The following is a 7,965-nucleotide window of genomic DNA, read 5'->3' on the forward strand; positions in this document are numbered from 1 at the left end:
GCCAGCTGCAGAGGAGGGGTGACTCAGTGAGCTCCCGGGGCGGCGCAGGGGCGGGGTGAACAGGTGTGCTGGGGATCTGTCAGTGATTGTCTCTCTTTATATGTTGGCAGTGACAGTCGGAGGAGGAGAGCGGACGTGACAGCAGTGAGAGAGAGCGGGAGTGTCTGTGTCCCAGTACAAAACCACAGTATTAAATAAAAGTTCTGCTGTCGTAATATTCGCTCCGGCTTATGTTTCTTGGGGCCAACATTACAGTAGTAAAATAGGACATGCAAAGGGTTTGCGTGACAGAGGAAGATGCTAGGGATAGGGTGAGATTGTGGCAGATGGTGCGTTGTGGCAAACCCTAAAAGGAGGAGCCAGAAGAAGAATAAGAGAGTGAATTTGAACAGAGCTTAACTTAACTTAACTTAACTAAACGATAAACTCTAAAGTATGAGATAGCAGTCTTTTCTGCTTTGCAAAGAGACCAATTGCAGAACTGTAAATATGTAGCTTAAACAGATTTGAATTTAAATGAATAAGGTGACATAGGCCTGAACATACAGACAACATATCCTATCAGTTCAATAAGCAATCAGTAATCAATAACAGGCAAAAAACAAAAACAAAAAAAACAACCCAACAAAAAAACCCCCAAACAAACACACATTTCATTTGTCCCAAACGTAGTTCATCACACAGTGGCTCTTTGTTAGTCAACTAACCAAGTATGAAACAACGAAATCTAGGACTAATGGTTTGCATTGTGACTATTCTCAAATAAACAAACAAAATAAGTATTTTCCATCCATTTTTTTAGGCTTTAGTTCATTTGGAGATTCATTTGTTTGTTTCCATAACTTGTCCAAAATCTGCATTGAGGTGTTTTGCTATTTATGTTTCTTTTTGTATTTTGTGTTTAAATGGCTAATTTAAGAATCCCACAGGGGAAGTTTCACAGAATTGTCATTAATGAATTAATTCCTATTTATTTATTATTTCCCTTCTCATTTTTGTCAGAATAAAAAGAGATGTGCAGAAAACGTTATCTACTGAGCCGCTTTTTGTTATGGCTTTAAAGAGTTCTGTTCCAGAAAGTATCTAAATCAGACATGTTTAGATGCATATTCTGTCATGTGCATATGTAAATATCAAGTTTGAGAAACGTTATAATATAGGAATTATTGGTCCTAATGTTTGTATCATCTGGAGTACTTTTATGGTGATATATATTTACACTGTTTACCCTATTTAATGGCTTGCCTTACTGCCAGTTTATAACCGATTATATGCTTCCCTCTAGTGGTGAAAACCTCACAGTGCCATCAGAAGTACAGTAATTCTGACTTACACTCAATGATATGTGTAAAGATGCTTACGTATACACACAGCTGTTGATGCCCATGTAGTTCATAATACACGTCACTTTCAACATAAAGAGCTAATTTTAGTGGAAGATTATATTTCCTTTGATTCTCAACAGTCATCATGCTCTCCTGATTAATTGCCAAAGATATTTTAGACAAAGATTTGACAAATGACATTAAACCATTAAACTGAAATCAGTCAGCAGAAAAAAAGAAGAAAAAATATAAATACATGTTATTTAATTCAGTTTTTATTGCTTGCTTTATTGGTTAAAAATGAATAAAAGTTTGAGTTATAACACCAGTTGCTTCACTAACTCCTTTCCATCCCATGTCAAATGATGTAAAAGGCCGCTAGTGAGAGCAGAATGTGAGAGGGTGTGTATATGTATGTCTTAAGTACCTACATGAAAATATGTTCATTTCATTTCAACACATTCATTTCAGATAAAAGGTGTGAACAGGGCAGTTGACACGTTTAAGACACATTTATTTGGAAATAACTTTTATTTAGAAATACCTTTTATTTAGTTATTTATTTTTCATAATAAAAGACGCGACACAAATAGACTACGCTGTGCAGAAAACTCAAAGTAATCGCATTTATATTTGCCAGAGTGTTGAACTGCATTGCATTGTGTGTGCACAGCAGTTTTTAAAGTTTCCCTTTTGCAAGCCTATTGATTCAAGTACATGCTTGTATAGGTACTCAAGCATAGTGTGAAAAATGATGATGCATGTTGGAGGCTTTACTTTTATTGTGACACTTGATTTCTCCTCATTCTCATAGCAGTCATGTTTCTCTGTTTTCTTTTTTTTCCTTTTTTTTTTTGCTTATGGCTTTTCCAATTGCAGATATGTCAAGGACAACCAGTCAAACACGTATACACAAACACATACACACAACGCTCATTTTGCAGGCACAGACAGACTAGCACACACCATTAAACTTCATATTGTAATTTGGGTATGGACTAGCATGTAGCCAAAGTGCCCTGTGGGCTGACCGTATCAGGTCGTGACATTTGCATTTGACAGGAATCATATAAGACAGGGTTAATACTGGATAGGATGGAGAGATAGAAGAAGGGGGAAAGAAATAGGGGAAAAGGTTTCCCCCATTTCTGCGACAGCTCATTCCCTCTCTTTCCATCCTTCAATCCCATAGCTGAGGTGCTTAAATTAAAAAGGAAGAAATCCAATTTAAAGACATGGGGTAAACAATCACAAAACACTTGTTTCTAGAAGAGAGACAATTTCCCGGTGCCTTGTCCAATTTCTTATGGCCTGGAGGGCTGCCGCATGCGTTTTAACAACTGGTTCTACACCACTGATTAAAATTGTAATGCCGGTGTTGAATCAATCCATATGACATTTTAAAAATACACAGCTATCAGGACATTTTATATATACAGCATTTTTTCTATTGTTTTCATTTGGAAACAGAAAGGTGCAAGGTGGTGACTTGCACTGGGTGTCAGAACTCTGCCTTGCAACTGTTTGAAGGGGAGAGAAAAAATGAAGTTTCAACATCTTAAACAAGTATAAATATGTCACTATAATTGCATATGGTGTTTACTCAAAAGCCACGTGTAAGGTATGCACAGTGAAACCTGTAACAGGACAATTATCACTCTGTTTCTGCTGTTTTGTGAACAATCAACATAATTTGGAACCAGTTAAGTTTACTATTTTTTTTGTCTCCAACAGGATTCTGATGGGATCTTAAATTCTTCCATTTCTAAACAGGCGTTTCAGTGGCTTTAGTTGTCATCACCACCATCACATTTCAACCCAGATTCAAAACGGAGGCAGCTTCATGCATTTGTGAATTAAAGTGCAGTAAAGCTGACTATCAGTTTCTGAAGGCAAACTCTGTCAAATGTGAAATGAAAGAAGGTTGAGTCTGTGCTGATGAAGTCCAACGGTGGATAAGTTCGAATACCAGTTAGCAGAAAATTTAGAGAACAAAAATACAAATGAACAGCTATGATGAATGAATGAGGTGGAAATTAAATAGAGGGAATAAGAATAAGAACAAAAGAAGAAAATCCAGATTTCTATAGCACTGTTATATAGTATCCCCCCCACCCCCCAGGCCAAACATCTGAGGCAGAGTGACAGATGGACCGTTGTTTGCTTCACACCACAGAAATGTTTTACCAGCCCTTGCGCCCATGTCAATCAATGGCCGGCATGTTCCAAAACATACTCAACACACAAAGAGAACACTTTGGCTTGAGGAAATGGATTGTGCCCGAGATTGGCAGGGGACTCTGCAAGTGTCAATCACCAAAGGCCCTTTGTTTTATCCCTCTTCTATTGCTTCTATGACAAAGACCTGTCTTTTTACTTTCATTCGTCTTTGCATGAGTAATACGCATTCATATGACTTTTCTTTGTTTGTTGTTGGTTTGTTTTACATTTGGTTCCAAGACAAAAAGTGGTAAAGAAAAGAACCTCAAACAAAAGTGTAATGCTGTAGGTTTATCCCAGAGAGAGGATTTTATCAGAACCTACAGGTAAGAGAGGAATTCACAACCGTCCATTTCTGTGCAGCAGGCTTTTGTGAAACCACTAATCTACACATTGCATGATATGCTGATGATGAGTGCAGGATGAAGCGGGTAGGGAGGGGAAGGCGGTCTGATCGCTACAGTTTGAAACCGCAATTTCACACAACGAATGTTTGAAATCTGAGAAAGCTGCCGGTGCCTTCTCTGGCATTGCATCTAAGCGGCTTCTCGCTGTTTTCTTTTTTTTTTTCCTCATCTCTTTCCTCTCATCTCGTGTCCTTTCTTCCTGTCTGGCCTCTCCAGGTGCTGTGCTATCTCAGAGCTAACACAGGAATCCATGAGCCGTGTACATCGACGGCCCTTTGAAAAAGGAAGCCACTTTGCCGCTCATCTTGGAAAGCACCTTCCATCGTCCTCTGTGTTCCTCGCTGAGATGAAGGGAGTTCCTGAGAGAAGAGCGGGTTTTGTAACCAAAGCCACATGTTGGGCAAGACAGCCAGTTGTAGGACAAGAAAGATCTTTGTGGTGAACACAAGTGCTTGGCTGTCCTCTGGCATGCCTGTCTGTCAGCGTTGCTTTGCCGACTGGACACCTGTACAACTGTAATATTACACATGCAAAAACAAAAGGGAGAGTGGGGAGTTATAAGGGGAGATTATACAGACAGTGCTTGTGCATGTGTTTACTTTGTAATATATCACTAAATGGTGCTGAGTGCCCACTCCTGTTTGATGGGGAAACAACCTCCCTTTGTCTCAAAAGGATCTCTCAGGAAGTGAGAGTATATTTTTAACACTCAAAAAAATGTTGCTGGGATATTTCAGAGACAGTATTTGACCTTGAAAGGCACAACGAGTGTGACCATGGCGTGACTGAATCACTGATCATTTTTTGGACTTTGGTTATGCTTTGATCTTTTTGTTGTAATCTTCATATTAAATAATTTTCTCAAGCCGTGTAGAATGAAGTCAAAGGAACAAAGAGATAAAAAAAACCCCCCCCACTAAAATAAGAAAAAAAAACCCCATACACTTGAATAATCAAAGAAAGAAGAAAAAATAGAGACACAAGCCAGTATGGAAATCAAATGGGTGTCAGTGATTTGGAATGTGACTGCATCATACTAAGCAGGAAGGGGAAACAGATAAAACCTGAATGCTGCTCTTTCGCACAGACACATACACACACAATACACATATCTTGTGGTGCTATCATCAGAGGGGAAGTGTCAGGTGACAGAAAACACGGATCAACCTCAGTGGTAAAACCACGAGTGTGTGTGTGTGTGCATTTGTGTCTCTGAATAGGAATGAGAAAGAAATGTACTTCTAAAATTAGTCTTTACTTTATTAGCCAAAGCAGGGTCTTCAGATTGTTACAATTATTTTCAAGAACAAGATCAACAAGTGTATCTCTGCTTTCTGAACTATACAGCTTTATGGTTTTGGATACCTGCTAAATTATGGCATAATTGATTATGTATATGATATGGTTCAAGTGACACTTGCTAAAAGACACGTCTATCTGTGCAGTGGTGCACATTTCTTGATACATACACGTTACTTTCAGATGAAGCCCATAAGACAGTCCTTGCTTTGTATCAACCCAATTTACCCTGCATTTGGTGTGTGTGTGCCAAATATGATTTTGTTTCACACTGACCACTGATAACAAAGGGAAGTCGAAACTCGTGGAATTAAATTCCAAAAAAATTCCTGAATATTAAATTAATATTCAGTCTACATGTTGAGTGGGGACAGATGATGGTTTTGTTCTATAGCCTAACATGTCGTTTTATCTGTGGAAGACAGGTTTGTGGTTTCAAGGACAGTTTACTGTAAATCACTTACATTATCAGGTAGAATAAGCTTGAGCATTATGTTTGTTTGAATTAAATATGCTAATATTACTTTCTTCCAAAAGGTTGATGAGGTTGAACAAGAAAATGTTAGCCAGATCATTTTAATGCTGTGGCTGACAGTTTAACATTAAATCTTCAGTAATTTAAAGTTCATCACCACTCATTCAAAAGCAACAACACAAACCCAGACTCTTAAAATGTATTACATTAGAGGGCACCACAAACAAAATTAAAACAGTTGAGACAGATTCAAAAAGATAATGCTTGGGAGAGGAGAGTGGAAGAAACAGAGGGTTAATTCTTCTCTTGACAAGCAGGTTGGAAAGATTAGACAGAAACAAAATTACTCTACTTGGATTGGTACAAGTGTCCAGGCAAAGTGGGAATGGAAGTGTGGGTGGCTTGCTGATGAAAGGCAGATGTCACATTTCATGTGTCAAATGTCCTTGTTAGGTTTTTTTTTCCTTCTTTTTTTTTCTTGGTTCTTCCCTGTCTCCAAATCTGCCAACACTTCAACAAATGTACCCCATTTTCTCTCTCTCGTCCTCTCTCTGATTACTTTCTATGTTCTCTTCTGCAAGAGGGATAGTGTTTAGTCTAATTGACCAACTATGGCGATGACAAAGGTATCAAAGCAAAGTGATTTTGATTTTTCCTTTTGAGACATGCCTGCTTTTTCATTTTGTCAGTTCCTCATCTTTTTCAAACCATCCAGTTAAGATCTTTATGTAGGTGGCAAAGATATAAAGGTTAGAGTTTCTGCTTAAAGTTTAGTATTTTATCCTAAGACTTGCAAATCTAAACTATGCTAGAGGTTGAAATACTTAATTTATTTGGATAAAATAAGCAACTTGTTTCAAGGTTATTTATATCCATATGTCTATGCACTTATCGGACTACAGTATGTACAATGTGGACTTTTTTTCTTTTGCTGCAGTACTAACTGTGAGCAATTGGAGGAGCTCTAGTGATATTGTTTTGATCACTCGGAAAGACCACTGGAAGGACCAAATCTGCATCTGTATACATGTGCATGCAAACCTTGACTGTGTACCTATTTTTGTATGTTTGTTACTTCTGCTGCTGTGCTGACGATGCATGCATTTGTGGATTAAAGTTATGTTAGTGCATGTGTTCAATGTGCACAGCCTTATACATATTTTTTGTATACACAGAGCCATGTGTGTCATATGGGTAACAAACGTGTGTAAATTCAAGTACAGCAATGAAAATAAACAACACTTATTTGTGCTTTGATTATAAGTGAACTTTGACTCCATTTGCTTTATTGACTATTTTCTTAACTCGTCTAGTTTAACCACTTTAACCAATTTGCATAGCTACACTTATTAAATGTTGTTGTAAATGTGATAAAAAAATTCTTAAGTTATGGAAAAAGTTTGTTTTTTGTGAGGTCATATGATCGTAACCTTTGAGCATCGGTTCATCAGCTCATACTTCAGTTAAGTGAACTTTTATGCCATATTGAATTCAATTTCCTTTGTGTGTCATGTATTGTATTCTAGAAATGATAGATGTGATAATAGAAATGATGTGAGGTCACAGTGACCCTGACCTGACATCTAACAAGTCTATTCTAAGTAAATAAATATGATAATTAAAAAAAAAGGTCCTATAAAATTCTCAGATATCAAATTTGAAGTAAACACATATTAAACCTGGATAATATCAGTTGTGTTACAGAACTTAAACCAGAGTAAAAAGACAAAAAAGTGATTCACATTAAACATAAATTTCATGTAAATTATCTTTGAAACAGAAAAAAAAAACAGAATCAGAAACGGAAAAAGAAAAGAAAGTGTCTTTCTTGATAACAAGAACAAAAAATAACATGTTCTAAAAACTAATAATGTACACAAAATACAAAGCTATAAATTGAAGATGCTGCACAATCAAAAGCATATGCCAAAAACGGAATGCTGCAGGAACCTCAATGACCTGCCACTAACATTTTTTTTACATCAGAATTGACCTCCAAAACAAACAACATACAGTAGAATACAACAGCCTGTGAGGCAATTTAATCCAGGAGACTGAATAAAACCATGACTGAACTGACACTTACTTTTATGCATTTTTTTTTACATTTTTAATTTTGTTTTACTTAATTAATTTTTTGGGTGAAAAAAAGTGTGCCAGGCATAAATGTAATGAAAGCTAAGTTTTATAAAGTATTACATGAAATACATTTTAAAAATGGTATTAGTGTTTAAATGAA

Source organism: Rhamphochromis longiceps, linkage group LG11 (assembly GCF_057381845.1).
Source record: "Rhamphochromis longiceps isolate RC_006_pf linkage group LG11, R_longiceps_female_GT1.1, whole genome shotgun sequence".
Lineage (NCBI taxonomy): Eukaryota > Metazoa > Chordata > Actinopteri > Cichliformes > Cichlidae > Rhamphochromis > Rhamphochromis longiceps.